The sequence below is a fragment of the Ambystoma mexicanum genome, chromosome 1q, assembly GCF_040938575.1.
Source record: "Ambystoma mexicanum isolate Mex_15411 chromosome 1q, UKY_AmexF1_1, whole genome shotgun sequence".
Taxonomy (NCBI): domain Eukaryota; kingdom Metazoa; phylum Chordata; class Amphibia; order Caudata; family Ambystomatidae; genus Ambystoma; species Ambystoma mexicanum.
In genome coordinates this window covers 12,412,927-12,435,332 of record NC_090922.1, presented here as the reverse complement: position 1 = coordinate 12,435,332, position 22,406 = coordinate 12,412,927, and the positions used below count along the sequence as shown (strand labels likewise).

Genomic DNA, 22,406 nt, shown 5'->3' with positions numbered 1-22,406 from the left:
GTTGCGTCTGTAACCTGCAGTGCCGGATGAGGTAGATACAGGACATCATGCCGAGCAACGACTTGATGGTCCACACCGTGGCAGTCTTCATCGGCAACAGCCGCTGCACCTTGCCCTGAATTGCCGCTACCCTCTCTTCCTAGAGCGATGCTAGGCAGGACACTATTGAGCCTGGCTCCCAGGAACAGCACGTTCTGTGATGGTGTCAAGCAGGACTTTGGATAATTGATGGAAAATCTGAGATCCGTCAGCATCTGGACAGCCGCCTCTGTGTGTCCGACAACCAACTCCCGCGAGCGCGCCTGGATGAGCGAGTCGTCGAGGTACGGGTATACGTGAATCCCCCGTAGACGCAGATAGGCCTCCACCAGTGCCAGGCACTTCGTGAACACTTTGGGGCTGATTTTAAGACGAAGGGTAGGGCCTTGAACTGGTAGTGCTGTACCTGCATTACGAAGTATAGAAACCTGTGGGGTTTTTTGTGAATGGGGACGTGGAAGTAGGCATCCTCCAGGTCCAGCAAGGTCAAGAAATGTCCTCTTTCCAGTTGGCCGAACACGTGCTGTAACGGGACCAACCTGAATTTTTGAGACGAGATACTTGTTTACACGTCGCAGGTCTAGAATGGGCCTCCAGCCCCCATTCTTCATTCTTACCAAGAAGTATCTGGAGTAGACTTCAGAGCCCCATAGTCCCTGGGGGACCAGCTCTATCGCCCCTTTTCGCAGGGGGGGCCCATACTTCCCCCCCCCAAGAGCCGAGGGACATGTTGCTCCCGACGGGCCACAGCGGGATCCGCAGACACCTGTGCTGACATTCCAGGGTATGTCCTTGGACGAGAGCATCCAGCACCCATCTGTCGGTGGTGATCTTTTCCCACTCCTCTGATCAACCTTGTCAGCCGGCCTCCCACCAGGGTGCACAGGTGGGGGCCCGACCCCTTAGCCGGTTCAGGCTTGCTTCAGCACATTGCGTCCAACTTCTTGCCCTCACTGTCCAGAGGGATGAAAGACGAGACCACCGAATTTGGCGATGGTTGCGACATCAGGCACTTGGGTGCGGATTCCGGTACCCAGTACTTCTCCAGCCTATCTCTCTTAGCCGGAGCCGTGTAAAGGTTCTTCAAGAGGGCCAGGCCCTCGCCCACACGTTGTCCAGAAGGGATACTGCCATAATTGCCTTCCTCCTGGCCTCGCACCTGTGGTACAGGAAACCCTCCTTCCTGGTCTCCTTGCGCACAAGCTGGAACAGCTTGGAGGCTTGGGCGATCATAGAATGGACCAATCCCACCTCGTCCGGTGGGGACTCCCTAGGGTGCAGGGATCCGCTGCCCGCTCCGACGATGTAGTTGTGGCTTTATCCATCCCAGTACTTGTGTCCAGGTATGCTGGGGGAGATGGGACCCGATGCGGGTGTGAAGGCTGAAAAGGGAGCCTCGGATGGCACTTTCTTTTCTTCGTAGGCAGTTGATCAGGGGCATGGGGGACCGTTGAAATAGGCCCTTGTGGCATCCTCTTCTGGATCTCCACCACAAAGGTGTGGAGGGTTGATCAGATGTCCAGAGACACATCCCCCGGCTGAACTGGCGTGATCGGAACACTGAGCCCTGCGCCCTCATCGCCTTTGATGTCGTCCTCTTCCACATCCTCGTGGACCGTGTGCAGGGACTTTATATCCTCGTCCTCTGTGGATTGAGCCTCAGCCTGGGATGCATCCAGGGCCTCCATGTCGCCCTCTTTTTTCCACCCCGAGGGGCTGGAGCAGGGTTCTGAGGGGGGTGTCCACTTTCTGCGGCGTGCCGGTAGACCTTGTCAAAGTCAACCCTACGGATTCTCACCTTGGAGGGAGGGACACCTACAGCGCTGTGGGGGTTACCCTCTCTGGGTCAGCCCCTTCAGCTTTCGAAAGAGCAGCTGCCTATCGTCGACAAAGACTTCTCTTGTGCCGCCTGGGCCTTCTTGCGCAACTCTGCCTTCCTCTCCTCCGTCCGCAGCTTCTCACGCAGCCTACCCGGGTTGGACGACCTCCTCTTCGAGGAGGAGCGCGATTGATGGCTGGCAATGGAGGCGGATGGTGATGTCGATCACGCCCTGCCTGCCGTGGGACCCGCTTCCGCAGCGACCCCGGAGGACCCAGACTTGCGGTGCTTGGCCTCATCTTGGGCCCCCACGGATGAGGCGCCCTCACAGGACTTCAAAGCCTGCTCCTCGGACCGACCGGTCTTGGGTGAGGCATGTCCCTGTTCGGGGCATGGGGCAGAGACCTTGGCGTTTAGCCACGCTGTCAGTCTACTGTGCCTGTCCTTTGTCATTTTCTTGGAGAATCCACAGCAAATCTCGCAATTATCTTCCCTGTGGTCCGGAATCCAATCAGTAGAGGCATTGTAGGTGCTTGTCCTCCACAAACACGTTCCGGAGCCCGCACTTGGTGCAGAGCTTGAGGAGGGATGTTCCTTATTTATTCTGCTCCGACATTGTCGGAGAGCGGGAAGTAGGCCTGATGGCCTTCCAGAAACATTGACGATCTTCGCCCTTGAGGGCAGGCGAGGAAGCTGGAACCCATCACCAAGGCCCACACAAAGGCACATGTCTGTACCTGTGTGGGCATTGGCAGGCTTGGATGGCAGCCTCTTCCTTTTACCCCCACAACACCTCAAAGAACACCCACCAGGCATGCAATAGGTTACCCCACGAACTTGGGCATCTGGAACTTTGTGTACCTCTCAAGAATACTTGTGAGTCATGGCTGCACATTGTTATTGCTTTTTCCACTAACCTAAACAGCTCTTGAACCATGGTGTGCCTTTCTGCCTTCTTAATCCTTCTTTTCATTGCATTTTTGTACCTCTTCTGCAAACTTGAATCCTGGTGTGTTGTTTTAACATCCCGGCACCCCATTTTGCATTGCATTCTGTGCTTCTGGTGTGGTATTTTAACATCTCTGCACCCATTTTCGGTACTAATGTGCTCCCATTGCATCCTCTTCCTGCTTCCCTTGGCTACTAGGCTGCCTGGTGAGTTTATACTCATACTATGCTGTGCAGCCCCTCCTCAATATTCCTCCTATCCTCCGCTGCCCCTATGGCACTCACCATCTCCCCTATCTTTTCTAACTGCTATCACCTATCCTCCCTCTCTCACAAAGTCTGGAAGAAAAAAGCTTAAAAAAGTTATCCTGACCACTAAACCCTGGCCTACCTTTCGCAAAAACCTATGTCAGCGCAACTTCCAGACAGATTTTCTCTGATATCCTCTTTTCTGTACCCTCCCTATATCTATCGACTCCTCATCTTATCTCTACTCTCTCTCCTCTCACATCTTCACCCATTAATGGTTGCACTAGATGGGAAGTACTCTTGGTGGGCTTCTCATCTTCCATATGTATCATTAAAGTCCATCATAATGGCACTATCTTGGCTCAAGGTCCTCAACCCAACCTCCTCCTCCTCGACCAGCGCTTGCCATCCCTCGTTAACTTCCTTCCCACACCTGCCACTGCTCCTTCAACTGGGTTACCACGCCCCTGTACCCTTCAAAGGCATTGACCTCTGGCATCGAGCCACATTTAATGCTCGCTCTGCTATCAAACACTCTGCCAACATCTGCCACCTCCTTGAACACATTGACCTCGATATCCTCGCTCTTACTGAGACGTGTTTCAATGCCAGCTCAGTCACTGCTTTTGATTTGCTTCTCCCCGATGGCTATAAAATAATCTCCATGCCGCGTCCTAACTGCACTGGCGGTGGGATTGCCCTGATCTTCCCTGAGTGGGTCCCTTTTTCCCCACATACCCACCCAGCCTTACTCTTCCTTCGAGAGCGTGGTTTGCAAACTGATCATCTCTCCCACTTCCTCCCTGACCATTGCCACCATCTACAGGCCACCTTGCTCTACAACCCTGTTCCTCTCTGAATGGGCTAATTTCTCCTCCTCTGTCCACTAATTCAATTCTAAACTCCTTTTCCTGGGTGACGTCAATATCCACCTTGACTTCTCAATCACGGCATCCCCTCTCTTCTGTGACCTCTGCAGCTCGCTCTCCCTCTCCATTCTCCCCTTTGGTCCTACCCACTTAGATGGGCACACCCTTGATGCCATCATCCACACTGACCTCTTCCTCTCCGCCCCACTTACCACCCCTCTCCTGGTCAGACCATTCCGTCCTCTCTCACCTGGTCCTCTTTGCCATCGGACTCCCCCTTCCCCAGCCCTGACAAGCTTGTTCACAAACGAGTGTCAGCTGTTGCCTTCGCATCTTCCGCCCCCCCCACTCTCCTCCCACTGCAGACTCTACCTCTGTCTCCACTCTTAGCAACCTCCATCTTGCCATCACTAACACTCTTGACATTCTTACTGCAGTCATGAGGATCCGCATGAAACATGCCTGAGCTGCAGAACAGAAGTCGCAGACCTCAGGCTCACCCTCTGACAAACTGGCATGTCGCCTGCTCCAAAGGGAATACCAACCACATCCAAGCTTGCATCTTTGGTGCATACCACAACACGGCTGAACTCCTCAAAATCTGAAAGGAACTAGGCAACCCTTCCAGTCTCCACCTCACCTCTTCCCCCCAGGCCCTCTGCAATGCACTGGCCACACACTTCACTGCAAAAACTCAGGACATCCTGAGCATCCTCGCTTCTCTTTCCCCTCCCCTTCTCCCACCCTCCTGCCACCTATGGCGTCCCACCCCCCCCCCTCTGCCTTTCTCTCGTTCTCTCCCATCACATCTGACAAGGTCACTAGAGTCGTACGTTCTATGAAGGTCTCCTCCAAACAGGTCTCCCCCTGTTCTTCCAGAACTATTAAAGACAATATTTGCTCTCTTGCTGATTTCAGCAATCACTCTTTTGCTACTGGGTCTTTCCCCTCTTCCCTCAAGTACTCTCTTGTGGGCCCCCGCCAGAAAAAACTTTCTCCAGTCCCTTCCTGTCCAGCTAACTACTGCCCTATCTCTATCAGCCCCTTCCTTGATAAACTCTTGGAGAAGCTGGTCTTCCCCCAACTGACACACCATATTGATCTTGTTAGTTGCCTACACAACCATCAATCTGGATTGCGAGCATCAGGAGACACGGAAACTGCTCTTCTGAATACCTGTGAGGAACTGCTTGCATCTCTTGATTCCAACTCTCCTGCCATTCTCATTCTACTTGATCTCTCCACTGTATTTGACACGGTCAACCACCCTATCCTCATCAAATGGCTCCACAATACCCCCGGTATCTCGGAGAGGGCGCTGGACTGGCTGACCATCTTCCTCAATGATCGGCCCTCCCAGGTTATCCGGGGCTCTTTCTCCTATCCCACCTCTATCTCCACCTGTGGCATCCCCCTGGCCTCCAGCCTTTCTCCCTTGATCTTTAACATCCATCTTGCTCCGCTTGCACACCTTATTTCCACCTACTCCCCTTACTTCCAGTGTTATGCAGATGACACACCACTCTTCTTCAAACTACCCTCTTATCCTCCACTCCTCCATCATTCCCGATGACCTATCTGCCATGCAGTCCGGGTGTGTCTCCAATGATCTCTGCCTCAATGCCAGCAAGACTAAGATCCTTCCCTTTGGGACTCCTGCCCCTTCTTTCTTCCCCTTACTCTGGCCACCCTCTATGGGTTTTCCCCCCTTGTCCTTCATCTGACGCCAAAAAGAACCTGGAGTCATCTTCGACTCCTCTCTTTCCTTCCTCCCTCACATCCAGCACCTTGCCAAGAAGGTCCACTTTTAACTCCACATGCTCAAAGGAATCCTTCCTTTCCTCACCTTTTCCCCAGAAGCTCAATGTCTCTAGAGCTCTGGTACTCTCTAGGCTTGAGTACTGCAATAGCCTCTTCTTTAATCTACCCTCTTCCTCTCCATGTCCCCTCCAGCTAATCCAGAATAGGGCTGTGAGACTTATACGTGGTCTCAAGCCCAGGGACCACATCTCTCCATCCCTACAAATTCTCCACTGGCTCCCGGTTGCTGCAAGGATCAAATTCAAATCCCTCTGCATCATCCTTTAGGATGTCTGGGCCGGGGACCACGCTATCTACAACTGGCTCTCACTAAATACACTCCCTCCAGATCTTTACATTCCACCAGCACCAACTCTTTGCATGTCAAGCTATTCGCTAAACAACAAGCTGGTTCCCTCCTATGGAAGAGACTCCCCTTCCTCTTAGTCTTGAGCCGGATCTCCACAAATTCTGTAAGCTCCTCAAGACATTCCTTTTCACCTCCTTGCCCGGCCTCTCCCTCCCTCTCCCTCCTTTGCAAAAATACACAGGCGCTGAGATTGCTGACCAGGGCCCTTATGTGCCCACATGGGTCCTTGCCTCCCATGCCCAATCGCCTTCAGCCTCCACCCACTTTCAGCACTAGTCTTAGGCACTCACTGGCCTGTGCGATCACAGGCTTGCCCTTATTTAGTGGCAGTTGACCACTCTCACCAAGTGATCTCTGCCAGTCACTTAACAGTTTGCAACTTACTCCCTAGCACTTACCTCTGCGTTGCTCCCAGCACTTACTCCCCCTCCCTCTTCCCTCATCCGTCTCTCTGCCATTGCACGCTCGGAATGCTCACAAGGCCTAGTAGGACCGCCTCTCTTTCATTTTGAAATTTGCCTCTCATTCCCATGTTCCCTCTCTGTTACCCTGTGGGCGCTTTGAAACACGATTTACTTGATGTATAAGCGCCTAACAAATGCAGAATAAATAAACTATACAAAGTGGGCTCGCAAATGCAGCACACACAGAGACATGTCCAACTGCATGCCACCAAACCAGATCCAACATAGAGTGGCCAACAAACCATGGTCGTTGCCCAAGGGTTCACAAGCCTTGTCCCCCCCCCCCAAACATCCAAACACACATATGCCCAACACATATGCCCACACGACTACTGGTTATGTGCACAAAGTGATGACATGAAAAGCAACACATACATGACGCACAGACCGTCCAAGGTGGCGTGCTTGCACCACGAGCAATGTGTACCTGTAACACACTCACATTCATGTGCGCATCAAAGCTGCCCTGTCGTACCGGGCCCTAGCATGTGGGCCACATTCCTGTCAAACCGACCCTCCCAAGTGCAATTGGGCCCTTCTATCTCCACCACCACACTCCACCTGTGGAGTCCCTCAGGGCACTATCCGATCGCCGTGCCTCCTCCACACCTACCATGCCCCTCTGCCCCACTTGTTCTTCACCTTCTCCCCTCACTTCCAGTGCCATGCTGACGAAACACAGCTCACCTTTAAGTTCCCATCCTCCACCTCCTCTCCTTCCTCTCGCATACATGACTGCCTGACGGTTTTTCATACATCGTACTCTGCTAACGATCTCTGCCTTAATGCCAGCAAGATAGAGAGGCCTCTCATTGGGACAGCTGCACCCTGTTTCCCACTCACTCTCTAGCCACCTTGCATGGTCCCCCTGCACTCACCCTCCTGTGAGGCTAAAAACCCTGGGTTCATCTTTGACTCCTCCGTCTCTGCGTACATCATGGACCTTGCCAAGACACTCTCCCTTTCCTCACCTTCCCCCAGAAGCTCAATGTCTCCAGTTCTCTGTAGGCTTGACTACTGCAACTGCCTCTTCCTCAATCTACCATGTTTTCCCTTCACCCCCTCAAACTAATCCAGAATAGGGCTGCATGATTTATATCATGCTTCCAGCCCTGAAATCTCTCCACTGGCTCCCGGTGACTGCAAGGAACACAATCCAGATCCTTTGCGTCATACACAAGGCTGTCTGGGGCCTGGTCCCCCTTGAGTCTTACTGTGGACAGCCCAGTCTCCCCCAGCATCCCTTACCAGCATTTGCCCTCCGGCACCCTTCCCTAGACTAGCCAGATTCTGGTCCACCCCATCCTTTGCACTGTACCCCCCTAACCCTCTTTGCTCCGTGCACCTGCCCTTTGTGCACCTCCCCACCCCTGCACTGTACTCCCTCCCATCCCTGCCCCCATACTCCTCCCTCCCCTGCACTTTTTTGTTCCCAACACTTGCATGGTACGAATGTCACAAGGCCCAGTAGGACCGTTGATTTGAATGTATTCCCCTATGTCCAACCCCAATCGTCTTGTGGCGCCTGGAAACACTTGTGTATAGGCGCAAGATAAATGTCCAATGTATGAACTGAAAAACTCCATGCACACGCATCATGTCACACAATGTATGAACTGCATGTAGCAAGGCCATAGAATGTCATACAGGTGAATAACGGCATGCCCATCTCACCCCCAGAGGCACCTCATCTGACAGTGATCAAGGTGGACCAAGCACCTCACAGCAACCCACAGAGGAGGAGAGTCACGTCCTGCAACACCACTACCAAAGCCACACCAGCACCGGCCATGCAAACCACGGCACATTGAGCATGCAGCATGCTCCTGCAGCAGCACCGGCTACGCCCACGGAGGCACAGCCTGCTGCCCGTGCAGGAACATCAGCTACGCTCATAGAGGCACAGCCTGTTGCCCCTGAGACACAGCAGTGTGTGCCACCAAGACAGACATTCCGACCCATCCCCCCACCCCTCACCAGCCTCCCATGTATGTTGCCACCTTGACGGATGAGGATTATGCCAGGCATGAGGGCGGGGGCACCACAGGGGGGGGGTCGCCAGAACACACGCCACCTACCACCATCCCTCATTCAGCCCCTCTGACCTCCACAGCCCACCTCCATCACCGATCCCCAGCATCTGAGATATGGATGCACGCATACGGTGCATTGAGGCATTGCACGAAACTTGTGTGCCAGATGCTGGAGGAGATCAGGATTATGCCGGAGAGCGTACAGGCCAACGGCCAGCGCTGTGCATGTGCCCTCGGCTGCTCCTCGTGCCCGATGGTCCTGCTTGCACAGAAGATCTGGGAGGGGAACAAGGCAATCTCGGCACTAGCCGAGTCCCTCACCCTTTCCCTGCAGCCGGCCATAGAGCGCAGGGAAATTACATGTTGCAAACCCCTCCACCCCCAATCATCACATCACCTGCCAGCTCACAAAAGAGCAGCCCAAGGTGCTGTTCCCTGTGCCTGTCAGGCTCACCGAAGGAGGACAGGTCCAGTGTAAAGAGGCCACGGAAGTGACCCAGTACAAGACTTTCAGTGACACTGCTGCAACCTAGGGGGTTGTTCTGGGGAGTATGTTTTTGGGATGGGGTGGTGGGGAGGATTAGTCGGGGAGGGGGTGGTGGGCCACGCATTTGTTGATGTTTGTTAATATTTCACATCTTGACATTCAATTTGTAAAGTGTTGTGCTTTATTATTGCACTGCATCACATGCAGTGCGTTACATGGGTTGTGTGCAGTTGCTGGGTGATCAAACGTAGTTCTGGATGAGTTCCTGGCGGGCTGCACAACCATTCCTGTGATGGATTGTTGCATGTCAACAGGTGCATCCCCATAACCATCCATCAGTGTCCGCTGGAGGCATGTCCGGGGGCAGGGGTATGTTACGCCTGATGCACATAATTTGCTACATGGCAGAGGCCAGGACTATCTTCCTCACCTTCACTGGCCTGTACATTAGTGCCCCATCGGAGCAGTGAAGGCACCGAAAACGTGCCTTAAACAGTCTAAATCTCTGCTCAATTGTCGTCCGTGTTCTGATGTGAGCGCAATTGTATGCTATTTCCTGGTGAGTCTGGGGATCCCTCACAGGGGTCATCAGCCACTGTATTAGGGGATAACCAGAATAATCTGCATGGAATGGGACATAGGGAGGGCTATTGAATTTAGGTGACTGGGCAGCGCATACTTATTGGGATGTGAGTGACACATGAATCTGGGTCTGTGGACTTACGAGCACTCTATCGCATTGATGCACCCTGTAACAGGCAATGCTGGTCAGGCCATTTGTAGGGTCTGACTCCCAAGGATGGGTTGGTGGTGGTGGGTGGGGCTGGGTCGGGATGCACTGGGTAATGTGACATGGCAGTGATGAATTCTTGTGCCTGTAGTGTATTGCATGTGCCTGTCCGTCCATGCCCAGATTGTGATGGGGTGTCCATCAGTTGGCACATGTAGTTGATGCCATTCATGGCCACCCACTCTTGCGTGCCGATTGTGTCCCTGCATTGGCATGGTGCATGTGGGCCATGCACCTATGCCACTGAACGCCCCTGGTGCACATGCAAAGAGGTGTGTGTGTTGATGCTTTTACTCACCCAATAGGCTGGTCTGCTATTATGTGGTATGTACCAAGGCAGGGTGCTATTTAGCAGGACCATGGCGTCATGGGTTGATCCCGGGAAGCAGGCGCAGCAGTGGATGATAGTGATGCCTGCATCACACACTACCTGCACATTCATTGAGTGATACAGCTTTCTGTTTCTATACACCTCCTCTGTGGCAAGGGCAGTGTAAGGAAAGCATGGTATTAAAGTAACACAGACACAAGTCACCACAGTTCAAAGGTGTTCATTGAACTTTCAAAGGGGTGTGATAAACACCTATCTAAACCTAAATCCAAGATGGGAGCAAGCTGGGACCATCAAATAATAAAGAATGCAGTCCTAGTGCAGTCTTGTCAAAATAAAAAGGGCCTATACTAATAAATACATAAATAAATAAAACTATTGCCAATCCTGATTGCCAATTTACAAATAATGTGGGGGAATGTTCATGAAAAAGAAAAGACTTATTCACAAAAGGGTAAGTCAGGATGTTTGGGCTGTTGGCCTCGCTTGCCCACATTTTCAGCACAGGGCAAGGCAGTTCACTCAAACCAGGCACACACACTGGCTTCCTTGACATAGGGACACAGTTCCAATTCCAGCAGCAGGGCCTTCTATGCTCAAGTCTCTTTTCCATCAAAGTCTCTTGATTCGGAGGGCCTGATGTACAAAACAAAATTAGAAATTAATTGCTTTCCTTCTTATATTTATAAGATTTGGTGTCTTTCCATGGACCCCCCCCCCCTCAGCCGAGCTAAGATCCCTTTATTTTACCTGGTGTCAAAAGTATTGCTTTTCGGGTGACTCGCGGTTCACCCCGGATCCCCCTCAGCCGAGTCTCAGATACCTTTATCACATTCAATTAGTCTCCCTCAGCCGGGCTCGGACCAATCGCAGTTCAGTTTACACTTATCGAAGACTTTCAAATGTGCACAGGGTTTAGCTTGATCCGTCGCAGGACCACTTCGATTTAAAGTCCCTTTTACAATAAAGTTGCCATTCAGTTTGATATCAAACAGAGACCTTTGAATGGGGACCTATGTGGCGCCGGACCACTCTGTACACGGTATCCTATTTGGCTTTTTCAAAGTACATTCACTCCTGTAGTTTTCACTTCTTTGCACCTCTCTTTACATGCACTTTAAACACTGTCTTTTGTGGATTTCTTCATACAATGTTGCTGCTTGCAACCTTGGTTCAAACACAAGCTAATTTCGTATAGGTTTCTCCGACTGTGCTGATTTTACTGGCGCGGCTTTCTTGCAGGAGCCAAAGACAGTACCCGGAGGCAATCATTCCTTCCGGCATGTATATCAACACAGGAGTGCCCCAGATACCTCTGATGCACAGTTTAGGACAGATCAGCGTCCGTTCCCAGTCTTGGGCTTCCCACTCTCCAAGGCTTGTGAAAGTAACGGTTTCTAGTGGTCAAAGGCACTTCACTCCTTGCAACCCTCTCCGGTATTGCCGCCTTTCACCTTGTGGTAAATCGCCATTGTGGAACTGCGATTCCTCGTGTGCTTTTCCTCACTCAGTGTGCTTTCGCGTGCCTCCTTTTATTCGTGTGGGGAAGTGTGATGGGAGTAGGGTGTGTGTAATGATCAGTAATTGCCTGACCTTGCCTGTTGGAACATGTCGGGTATACGGCTCTGCTGTTAATCCGTTGTCGCTCCCGATGAACGGACTGTGAAAAAATATTTCATGTTGGGAAGGAAGGGGGAGGGGGTTGAGCTTCTAGGTGTCCTACCTGGTAGGATAGGGAAAAGGTGTTACAGGGAAGGGGATAATGCATCTCACTCTTCCGTGTCCCACTTCCACTCCCTGAAGACCTCTCATCCAGGTGATCCTGCCGCACTGGTCCACCCCCAGGAACTGGAGCCTATAGTGATGGCCGTGTCCTGGCCACCTGGATGACAGATCCCCGGGGACTAGCGGGTGAGACACCTTCAGGTTTCCCACAGCAGTCACTAGCTCGTGAGTGCATGCAAGCAGACATTGGTGGCGTTTGCCTGTGTGGTTGATAGGGCGATGTGCTCGGACACATTGCGCAGGAGGGCAGCCAGGACCAGCACAGTTGAAAATGCTGGCTGCAAGATGCCATGCAGCTCACCAACTGTGTGTTTCGGAATGTGCCTGTGGCAAGAAATTGCAGCACTGACACCACCTTCAGCAGGGTTTTATGGCAGTCCGGATGCCTATGATGCTATGGATGTCGTCCTGGGTGAGCTTCACAAGTTCCAGAATGGTCTCCCTGTTCAGGCGGTATAGTGTGTGGCTCTTTCTCAGTCTGGGCCCAGGGTGTGGGCCTTGGCGTGGTTTATGGGTGCACGCCTCCGGGGTGCAACTTGCATGACATTGTTCACCTGCATTCTCCTCCTCATCCTCCTCCACTGCCTGTGGGCCTGTGGCCACTGTTGCAGCTCCCGCTCATAACGCTGCACTCTTGCATGCAGCATCTCTAGGTCCATGACTATTGATACGAGAGGCAGTATGGTTGTGTTGGGAAGAGTGTGTGGGTGTGGTCCTTTTCAGCAGTCCCTGTGCTCATTGTGTGCAGCTGGGTGCATTAGGTGCATCTGTGGCCTGTTCCTCCATACCTTGGCCTGGTTACCACCTGCTCCTCGGTGCCCTTATTTACCACATGGTTTTCCCGGTGGCACCAGCATTTTCAACCCAGTGTTTCTGGGTAAACCGCTGTTGTGATGCCACCTTGTTTCCGGCACTGCTTCCGGCGAGTCCTGCTGTTTCGGTTCACTGTGATACAGACAACGGTAGCACAGTGTCCGATGTTACCAGCATTCCCGCTCGCAGTGCTCTGGTCTGGAAACAGTACCGGTAATCGGAATTACTGGCATGTTGTTCCTGGACCGCCACACTTGTAATGAGGCCCTGTGACTTGATCCTGGTGCATCTTGTGCACTATGTTCTTGAGGAGTGGTGTTGGTGGAAAAGCGTAGACAAATTTCCCTGACCAACTCATCCACAGTGTGTTCCCCTTGCACCCTGGTTGGGGAAACCTGGATGCAAAGTCTGGGCATTGTGCGTTTAGGTTTGTTGCGAACAAATCTAGAGGTGGATGCCCCCGTTGGGTTAAGATATTTAAAATATCTTTGTGAATTTGACACTCATGTTCTGCAGGTAGAAGAGGACTTCTGCTCAGAGTGTCTGCTACAGCACTGAGTTCCCCTGGAATGTGTTGTGAGACTAGGAACATGTTTTTTTAAAAAAGAAATGTATTTTATTATTTTTATGGTACTGAAAAACAGTTATAAATAGCACAAGCATGTTGTCATTATCGCCTATAATCAGTAGTTGTCGGCATGGGTTTTGTCTTTCATTCCTTACCAGTCTCTGGTCAAGTCTCTTCATCCTATTATGTTCCTCTGTTTAGATTTAACAGAACTGTGACACATGAGGTGGGGAGGGGACACTTATAAACCCTCATAAATAATTAGAAAGTGGAACATGAGCTCTAGAGTTGGAAATGACCTTGCTGAGCTCTAGTTTTCATAGTTCATCTGGATGGGGGCCATTTTGGTCGCAAGATCACAGGTTAGTGTTGAGGTATAGCCCAAACCTTGTTTGTTTGGTAGAGAAAGGGTTGTACCTTAATGTGTACCTAAACTCAAAACAAAAAAACCCTTTCACGAATAAACACCAAAAACGCATGAAACAGCGTGTAAAATCAATTTCTTGAAATCAACAAGAGCAAAATATCCATGAAAAAGACCTTTCTCATAAATAATTATAATTGTAGCAAGAGCACAATCCATAACAAGATGAGAGAAGATGATCTCTGGGTTCTAATTCAGTGTCTGGTTGCTTCACTGTCGCATACTAGAGAGCTAGAATGTACTCTCAAGTTGGTAGACGCAGGGCTTCCTCCCCTTATGTTCAGAGCATAGGCTGGCTGGGGTGATCCCTAAACAGGACACGCAAAACCATAGCTTGTTTGGCCCCCAAAAGCCATGGCCTTCGGCCATGGCCACTGTACATGTTGCACCAAAAAGGTTCTTGGGGGGTCCACTAGCCATGACCTTTGGCCGTGGCCACTGTACAGGATAGGCCAATAATCATTTCCCAAAGACACTTCTCCTCTGAACTAGAGTACCAACATGTGTCTGCAGTTGCTGTTGGTACTCTTGTTCAGAGGAGAATTGCCTAGCATTTCGGTACTGGACTGCCCCAGGGCAGGACAAAGACTGATATGTTTGGGATATTTCTTCTCTGTGAAAGATAGTGAGCTAAAGACTCTGGGTAAGTCTCTCGTAACCAGGACTAATGTCTGACAGAGGGACTCCCATAACTGCCCCCTTGTTAATTTGCATGGTTCCCAGTATGGCAACAGTAACTACTGTCAAGGAGGATGTCACCCCTGTCCTTCCCTCAGTACGAAGCCCCTCTGTGTTCAGCCTTTCTAGAAGGAAAACCTTAACTGTCAAACGACAGTTGCTGGCCCAGCCGTCTTTAGGCTCTTTAGATTCCAATATAAGCCGCCCCAAGGCCTGTGATCGCTGTCCAGTTATGATCACGAGTAAAGCTTAGAATTTGATCAAGGAAATTAACTGTTTTTTGGGAAGCACCTCGATTATAACGGGGAGTAATGCAAGCAAGGCAGGCAAGTGACTGTACCAGAAAGGGCAACCCTGATATGCACGGCAATAAGAAAGACCATGCAGCAGTGATATTGAGTGCAGGGAATTGTTGCCTAGCCTCGTCTGCAGCTGGTCCTGCGTTAGGTATTGTACCCTGCCTAGATAAGATGAACCAAGGGGGGGCTCGATTTGGACACGGATCTGCATATGGATCTCCTAGGGGTCCCTGAACTAATAGCCTCTACATCTCTTGTTGTAACTGACCCCTCCCCACCACCCAATTTGTATGTTGCTCCCCTTGATGGGCTACCCTGAAAATAAGACCCTGGTGACACGTAGTAACGACCCTGCCATTGTTGTATCTAGAGTATGCGCAATCTCCACTCCAGAGGTAACCAAGACGTTTTTTCGGAACGCAATACCCAATCTCCCAGAAGCAGGGCCACAGGAGGAGGGCCGTGCTGCCCAGGTCTAGCCCCCTAACATCTTCGAAAGAACCTGCGTACTCTGAAGCCGAAGCACTTGTCATGCTTCATTGGGGAAGGGCACCCCCCTTGTGCCAACATATTCAATGCAATCATCCCCCCTGACATCTCCTCCACTTCTGCACCTCCAGTTCTCCCCACTTCTGAAGAACCAGCAAAGGGCTGTAAATGTTCCCTTGTTCTGATTGAACTGGCAGCTGTGAAGAGACCATTAATGCGAATACTGGAAAACTGTAGAGGCACCGGAGGAAGGTCCTTGGGAGAGACCCACCAAGATAATGAGGTGAAAATATGGAAGCCTGAATTAGCAGTGGAGAAATGCCATGATACCCTTAAATTGGACGCGCCTCAACGCGATATGAATAGTTTCACCGTTCATACAGAAGTGTCATGCAAAAGGGTGTCCTGGAAACAATCTGAACCTGGCACCCGCCCTTTAAACAGTAACTGGCAGAATAATCTAGCACAAATGCCCTGGCAGGGTGTCCATGGGGAGGATGAACATTGGGGCCAAAACAATTTGTGGGCGGTGAGCCGGGTGGTGTGGCTGAAGTAGTGGCTCACAGAGTGGCCCCTGAACTAGCCAATCTGTGTCCCAATACGGCATAATGTAGGATGCCAAGGTATGGGGTGTGGAAACAGGAGGGGGTCACAAAAGGGGGTATAGTATCTTGCATAGGGTCCAGTGATCAGTCTGAAGTTAAAACAAGTGTACATACTGGCTAAGAACGGTCTGTGGGTGCTGCTCCCTAATCAAAAAGGACATTGTGAGCTGTAGAAGATCATGCTATAATGCCGGAAGCCCCTATGACTCAATTCGTATTGAATGGAGGGACCCAAGAATAGCTTATGGCATATACTGGGAACTGGAATGAGAAGTGGACCTTCACCAAGTAGCTCGATTGAACCTCTTTGTAAGAAGGTTAATTCCTTTGGAAACATGTAACCTTCAGGAACTAGGCACCCTGTATCCACCACTCTCTGGAGCCAATATAGTCCCACTGGGGAGAAAACCTGAGTGGGCCACTAATGGATGTAGGATCACTTGATAAGGTCAATTTAGTAGCGAGTATACCCCTTACAGGTTGCTGATATCAGAACTTTTTCTGCGACTGACATTATGGCTGCCCTTGTATTATTACAAGGGGAAATTGGGTGACACTTGTTACCATTATGTATATGAATGATGCGTTATGGTTATAATGTATATGTGTACTTTGATGGCGTCATGACCGAATAAAGTTAAATGACTGAGACTGACTGATAATAATTCATTTGAACCAAGTGACCCATGCCACAACACTACCTAGTAATCATCGCTGGAAGTTCAGCTTCAGTTCAGAGCCACATCAGCAAGGCCTTGTGGGCATGCAAATACAAGGAATTTTCTGGAGCAAAAGACTTTGATTTGGCCTAATTTATACATGACATTGCGCTTGATGAGCTCCTTGATTTGCCTCAGACCTCTCCACTTCACAATGGTTGTATGGTGTTGGTCATGATAGAGCTGCAGTTCTAAGTCTTAATAACAAATGGTGTTTTCTGTCAGGTTTCCTTTACATGACTTCCTACAGTGATCTGTTTGAGGCACGTTTTACTAAAATCATTTGCAGGCGAATGTCTTCAGCTGAGCTTCTAGACCCACTCATGCGCTGGTTTTATTCCTGGGGTTTGACTTGAGGATTCTGTGCAGATTTCCTGGAAAAGGAGCTCGACAGATTTAATATTAGCCTAGCCCACCTGCCCCTCTTTCAGGTTTTTGATCTGAATTTTGTTTCTCCTCAATCTGTTTGAGGTGCTCGCAGTAGAGAGCCAGGTCCTTGGCGATGAAGCCTATGTTTAACAGTGGAGTATCTCTAGAATCATTTACCTTTAGTTTATCTTGAATTTCCTCATTTACATGGACTCTGCAGTCTCTGCAAACCTCTGCAACAGAGGTGTTAATTTCGTCCTGCAATTGTTGAAACTGCTCCTGAAAAGTAGAAATTAACTTTTTCTGGAATAGTCCATGCGTTTCTTCAAATCTTTTGGTGTCTGGGTTCCGTTAACTGAGGGGCCATTTTCACAGTCGAGTTGATCAACTTTGTGCATTCCATCGATTTAGGGACAGACAAGTCTTCACTGCCAGCAAAGCTGAATGTTCGCCTTGTTTTATAGCTTGCACTTCCTCTACATTCAGGCTGCCCCAGCCGGACCTCTTACCTATGGTGTGAAAGAGGGTTGTACTAGCACAACGATATTGACAATGTTTTTAGGAACAGTAGTTCGGTCCAGTATCATTCTCCTTGGAGGATTAGGCTGCAATCTCTAGGGTAATTGGAGTATCTTTTCAGGGTGTGGGGCTGTTGCTTCCTGCCAACTCAGGTTTAAGCATTAGGATGCAGCTACTCAAAACTCATATCTAGCACTCCCTTCTGCAAGGCCACAGCGGCAGTCTAGAAGTGTCTTGGCGCAGTTATGCCCGCCCAATGTCAAGGATGGGTAAGCTCATCACCAACTGCTCTTAGGAAAGAGTCTCACAGTGGTCGGGAAGTACCCCAACCATGCAGCAATTGTCATTCTGGAGCTTATCACTCTGCAGGGCCAGGGGGTAGTGACGCGCATGGCCCTGCAGCCCACTATTATCTCCAGAGTAAAAAGGGCATCTTCAGACTGTCACCAGTTATGCCGGCAATTCACTTTGCAGCTGTACGAACACACGTTTGCAGAGTCCTCAAAGTCCTGTCGTCAATACAAACGGCCATCTTGTGCTTGTCGCTCCAGGGCGGCATCACAGGGCCACAGGAACACTGTTTCTTACCGAGTAAGAATACCACCCTCCCATTCCTAACAAGTGTTCACGGGAGTGCTTGGTGATTGGAACCCACCTCCTGAGAGTAATGAGTACTTAGACAGGGTCTTGGCTGTTGAAGCGCCCGGGGCGAAGACAAGCATCCTAATCCATTGGTGCCATGCTGTGCCGCAGAAAGATATCTTTTCACATGTTTGAAATCAAACAGTTTATGAGAGGCAGTTTGAAAGAGAAATAGGCAATTAATAACACAGTGCATGGTTGTGCGATGGGCATGAGATGTGCACCAGCCAGCAAGTTACATCATAGTGACCTTTTGACGCAGGGTTACCTTAATATTTTTCCAATAGGGCAAAATGTGAAATAGTAAGTCAGGGAACAGCCAAGCATAGAGACCAGGTGAGGCCCAGTTAGGTATAGACATCTGAAAATGCTAATCTAGAACAATGGATCAACACTTCAATTGTAATACTTAAGTTTAATGTTTCCATAATTGTCATGAATAATACATCATCAGTACAAAAAGGGACTAATAAACCAAGCATCAAAGAAAAAAAGTCAAATAATCCTAACTGAAGCTATCTACATGGAACTATCTAGTAAACCAAACCATATATTGACACAATTCCATACAAATGTGCAAGTTTATTGTAGCACAGGAGATAAACACAAATGTAATACTATATGTATCCTAGTAAAAACACAAACGTAACCCATTGGAGACAAAAAAGTAATTCAAGAAGATGGTATTGCCTTCCGGCTACTTCAAAATGCACAGACCGGTTTTAACGTTTATCATATTAGTTAGAAAGTCTTCATCGAGGGGAGAGGGCTAGGGGGGGACGATTTGACAGAAACAGAACATGATCCACACAACTTCCAGGGCTGTTAATTTAGGAGCAAAGGAAACCAACACAAATTATGTGTTCCTGATCTTGCCCGTACCACGTGCCAATAGAATGTGGGCCAGGGTCCACCAAGATTACTCCCCAAAGGGCCAAGGACTCGCTGCGCCAAAAGGAGGAACACCCAAGGATTGAAAACAAAAATCATGGAAGAACCTATGCTAAACCCCCCACCCCCTTCTGCTACCATATTTATCATCATCAGAATATGGAAAAAAGGATATTATCCGTCCCCAACAGGGTCCTATATGTACAGAACCTGATCCCTCGACCAAGTCGGATTCTTATAATGGGTTCAGGTTTAAAGACTCGTCTATGGCAGAGATACTTGATATTCTTAAAACCATGCATCCCACACATTGCCCTAGAGAATTGCTCCCATCCAAGTACATATTAGAGCATAGGGACCTGTTTGTCCCTTTCCTCTGTAGGTATGTTAACTCCCCTTTTCAAGCTTGTCATATTCCACAGTCTATTAAGAGTGTTGCCGTCACCCCTCTGTTAAAAAAGGTGGGTTTAGATCCTAATGAGGCAGTCAACCTCAGGCCCATTACTAACACCTTATTTTTTCTCAAGTTAATGGACAAGGTTGCCACCGTACAGCTTCAATCTTATGTCTTGGGTGCTGGTATCCTACACAGGAAACAGTCTGGCTTTCAGAGCTGAGAACGCATTACTAGATTTACACACTCACATGCTCTGTAAGTTGGAACATAGCAAGTCAGGGCTCCTGATGCTACTGGATTAATCAGCAGCCTTTGACTTGCTGGACCACCAAATCCTTTTGGACCGGATGGCTACAGCAGGGGCTCTCTCTTACCGGGCAATTAGCTGGCTTAGGTCATTTCTTGAGGGTCATATGTTTGTGAGTCTATTGGGGGGACAGTGCATCTGAAGTTGAAATTATTACTTGCAGAGTGCCAAAGGGGGCTTGTCTCTCCACCCTGCTATTTAACATGTACATCCTCCCACTGTGCAAAGACTTGGAGTCGCTGGATTTATTATTTTACAATTACACTGACGACTTCTAACTAGTCTTCGATATCAGTGGGGATTATGAGAAGCACCAATCGATGCTGAACTTAGTGTACCAGACCATCAAATGTTGGATGTCAACAAATTGGCTCTGCTTGAACGCGACCAAGACTGAGCTCATGTTGTTCGGTCCTCGGCAAAACAGAGATAGCCTGTGTCAAGTGTATGCCAGCTTTGAAATTGATGGTAGGCAGATCATGGTAGCGCACAAAGTTAAGACCTTGGGCACTTACTTAGAGGAAAGCCTGGAAAGTGAGGCTCACATAGCAGTCATCACTAAAAGTACCAATTACCATCTAAAGGTGTTACGGCAAGTGGCTCCACTGGTCTCCGTGGAGAATCGCACTAAACTCGTCAGAGCAGTAATCCTCCCCAGGGTAGATTACTGTAATGCTCTGATGGGGGCTGCTCAGAAGGCTGACGTTAAAGTACTAAAGATACAGAACACCGCTATTCGCATCTTATTTCAGATGAAACGATTTCAACCACCGCCCGCAGCACGAAAGACATTCAACTGGCTACCTATCAAAGCGCGGATTCCGTTCAAATTGCTGTCTGTCACAAGTGTGTCTATGGAAGTGCTCCAGACTATCTGAAAGATAGGGTGAGCATTTCTCAATCCACTAGAAATCTGCGATCATCTGATTACTGCATGCTAAAAGAACATTGCGTCAGGTGAGTCCTTGGTCACGGCCTTGTCTCTCATGTGCAGGGAGCACAGGCTTGGAACGCCCTTCCCGTACAGTTGCGTAAAACGGAAAACTACTTGATTTTTTTAAAGCAGCCAAAAACCGCCCTATTTCCGCTTAATGAATACATTCCTTCCATAGCTCTCATCTTCTGTTCATCACTTTCTGCATTTGGTGCCTGGATGCCCTCAGGCTTTGGCGTGGTACAAAAATAATAACATAACAAAAGCACAACCAATGTGCTAGATTAAATGATAAGATGGGGCATCGCTGTGAACCGTTGGTCTTGAACCAATGGCCCCAACAGCAAGTAGTCGGTCCTCCTCATTGCCGAACAGTCACATGTGGTTCCTGTCGATTCGTACCGTAGTCTCGACGCATTGCTCTCCATGATTTGAGCACAGTTAAGAACTGTGCGAATGGTGAATGTAGCTGGCACCCAGAGCTTTAAGTGGGCCGGGGCCAGGTAGTCTCCAGGATGGGCTCCAGAGGCAGGGCCCACCCCAGATTAGCCCCAGCCAGCCGACACCCCAGGAAGCTTGTGTAGGGGCTGGACGGTTACAGAAGCTGCCTGAAGCTGTCAGAACTTCGGTTTAGAAAAAAGAAAAGGCATCGCCTTTTGTATTTTATAAACCTAAGTACGGACACCTGCAAGCAGCAGGTGTAACCATGCAGTGCAGGCTGCCTGATGTCCATGTACTCTAAACAGGAGGAGGGATGGACTGCATGCTGGGTGATGACTAGTTACTCAGAAACAAAAAGTGGACTTTGACCTCCAGCCCTCTTGTTTCATATACAGAGACACCAGCAGCAGGCAGACCTTTAATTCAAGGAGCCTGTGGTTAAAGCCGGCTCCTTGAACGAAATGCCTGCTGCGTGAGAGCTGCGGCACACTGGTGTAGCACTTTTTGGTGCGCCCAGTCCCTTCTTTTGTTTAAAAGGAGGGGCTGGGCGCATCAAAGGTAATAATGCCAGTGCGCCCCTGCTCCACCTCTTTTACCACCTGCTAACCCCCCCCCCACCCTTAATCGAGAGGGCGCTCTCATTAGGGGGTGTGTCCTAACACCACACCCCGTAACTAAAGCACCCCTCGATTTCCAAACCCACTTAAAGCACTGCTGGCACCCATAATTGAGAGGCTTTCATGATATGAACGTGCAATTGTTCCTGCCCTAGTTCTCAGCTCCCATAGCTGCAGCAAGATTATACCCAATGAAGTGCTACATTCCGCCTCCACCAAAACTGTTTATGGAAGGTTAAGTAGATTTCTGTGCATAACCGGGTGGGTGCATGGCAGCAGGAGCTTTTAATGTACTGTAATGCATAATATTAGCATGACTAAACTTTTAAACAGCACAGAAAGAAAATAAATACAAATTATAATGATGTACAGGACAAAGACAGTGCCTCGAAGACCGTACTGGAACCAATATCACAAATAGAACTTGTGCGAGTTAACAGATGTGGCAAAATGGCAAGTCAGAGGGTATTCTCTTGCAATCACCAATGCCACAAAGAAGGGCCAGAAGTCACAAACTATGACTCACCATAAGTCACCCTACAGGTTTGTCCTACCGTCACAATTCACCAAAATGTTTTGCCCCCGTGAGTGTCCATCCCTAACCACACTGGCAGTGTAATGCAGTGTATCTCGTGCAGTCCATGGGCTGCCAGACAGAAGCATGATGCACAAAAAGAGCAATGTACGTAGGTCAAAGCACAAGAGTACGT

The 22,406-nt window shown here is 49.6% G+C and overlaps 1 protein-coding gene across 3 annotated transcripts in view; it reads right to left on the bottom strand.

The window, feature by feature from the left end:
• The window catches only part of KIRREL1 (kirre like nephrin family adhesion molecule 1), a 2,247,154-nt gene that overhangs the window by 1,920,375 nt on the left and 304,373 nt on the right, over positions 1 to 22,406 (bottom strand). The gene's annotated exons all lie outside the window — the stretch shown is intronic.